The following is a 2,199-nucleotide window of genomic DNA, read 5'->3' as shown; positions in this document are numbered from 1 at the left end:
GGGGGGGGTTGGGTTAGGGAGGGGGGGAGGGGGGGGAAGCTGGTTGTAGTTTGGTTTTTTTAAGTTTATGTTGTCTTGTTTCAATTTATTGCTCACATGGACCCCCATCCATGTTTTAATCAAAAGTGATAATGACATTTGTATTGGGAAATGGAAAATAGTTCTTGATAGATTCTCATTATACTTCATTTTGCTAATATCTAGTTTCAGAGAAGAAACAAACAAGCATTTTGGGAAACAGAGAAAGCCAGGAGATATGGGAAAAACTGAAAAAGACAGAAGAACCAGAGATATGACCCCAAAAAAGAAAGGGAAAATGGTGCCTTTAAAATCACACTTAGGCATAGTAAGGTCTGTGCGCTGGTAATAGCTTGCAGAGACAACTGTGACTGAAATATGCACAGTGCACTAATTTTCCTCTCACTGACATTGACTTTAATCCAACATAACTCAGGGGAGTTACTTTAGATTCTCACTGGTGGAGGAAAGCAATGTAGTTCAGTGCCTGTGAAAGTACTGTGGATGAGTTTTAATGATACCCACTGCTACACCCTTTTATCATTTTCACTGGGTGCATCTACATGAGATGCTTTACTGCAAAGTAGTGCAGTTTACTGCACAGTAAGCATGTGCATCTACATGTGCAGATACTTCCTGCACAGTAAACCTCACTAATCATGAGTAAATTTGCTACCTGCAAATACAAGTAGTGAATTTACTCGCCAGTAATTACTGCGCAGTAATGCATGTGTAGACACCTGACAGGTCAACCAGCCACCAGGGGGTGGGAAATTGCTCCCTGCTCCCAGGAGCTGCCTGCTGCCAGGGTGGGTTCTGCCACTGGAGGCTGTGCAGGGTCTATATCCTCCTGCCTCAGCAGCAGGGAGCTCCAAGCTCCCCACTCCAAGATCATGATCAGGGTGCAGGGGCTGGGAGACCCTTACCTTCCAGTTTCTGATTTGCCATTGTGATTGGGAAGCAAGGGCTAAGAGATCATAGTTTCATAGTTGGTAGGGTTGGAAGGGACCTGAGCAGATCATCAAGTCCGACCCCCTGCCATGGCAGGAAAGAATCCTGGTGTCTATCTAGCCTCCTTTTGAAGACCCCCAGGGTAGGAGCGAGCACCACTTCACTTGGAAGTTGGTTCCAGATCCTAGCCACCCTGACTGTGAAGCAGTGCCTCCTGATATCTTGCCTGAATCTACTCTCAGTCAACTTATGGCCGTTATTCCTTGTTACTCCCAGTAGTGCTCAGGGGAACAGGGACTCTCCCATAGCCTGCTGGTCTCTGTTGGCTGTTTATAGATGGCCACCAGATCCCCTCTCAGCCTTCTCTTGTGGAGGCTGAACAGGTTCAGGTCTCATAGCCTCTCCTCGTAGGGCCTGCCCTGCTGCCTCCTGATCATGCGAGTGGCCCTCCTCTGGACCCTCTCCATGTTGTCCATATCCCTCCTGAAGTGCGGCACCCAGAACTGGACGCAGTACTCCAACTGCGGCCTGACCAGTGTTGCACAGAGGGGGAGGATCACCTCCTTGGACCTGCTCATGATGCATCTGTGGATGCATGACAAGGTGTGATTAGCTTTCCTGACATTGCGTCCCCACACTGGCAGCCCATGTTCATCTTGGAGTCTATAGTGACTCCAAGATCCTTTTCTGTGTCTGTGCTGATGAGAGGGGAGCTCCCCAGCTTGTAGGTATGCTGCTGGTTCTTTCTCCCTAGGTGCAGTACCCTGCACTTGTCAGTATTGAATCCCATCTTATTCTCATCCGCCCACCCCTGTACCTTGTCCAGATCCAATTGCAGCCTGTTCCATCCTTCTAGCATGCCCACTTCCCCCCACATCTTGGTGTCATCCGTGAATTTGAACAAGGTGCTTTTCACCCCATCATCCAAGTCGCTGATGAAGATGTTGAACAGTGCGGGCCCGAGGACCAAGCCCTGGGGGACCCCACTTCCCACATCCCTCCAGGTCGAAAATGACCTGTCCATCACCACTCTCTGGGTGAGGCCCTCCAGCCAATTCGTGACCCATCTGACTGTGTAGGCATCAACACCACAATCTCCTAATTTTTTAATGAAAATAAGGTGAGAGACAGTGTCGAAGGCATTCCTAAAGTCCAGAAAGACTACGTCCACCATGACACCTGCATCCAAGGATTTTGTGACCTGGTCATAGAAGGCCACCAGGTTGGTCT

Source organism: Alligator sinensis, unplaced genomic scaffold, assembly GCF_000455745.1.
Source record: "Alligator sinensis unplaced genomic scaffold, ASM45574v1 scaffold591_1, whole genome shotgun sequence".
Taxonomy (NCBI): domain Eukaryota; kingdom Metazoa; phylum Chordata; order Crocodylia; family Alligatoridae; genus Alligator; species Alligator sinensis.
The sequence above is the reverse complement of the archived record's forward strand: the minus strand, read 5'-3'. Positions refer to the sequence as shown.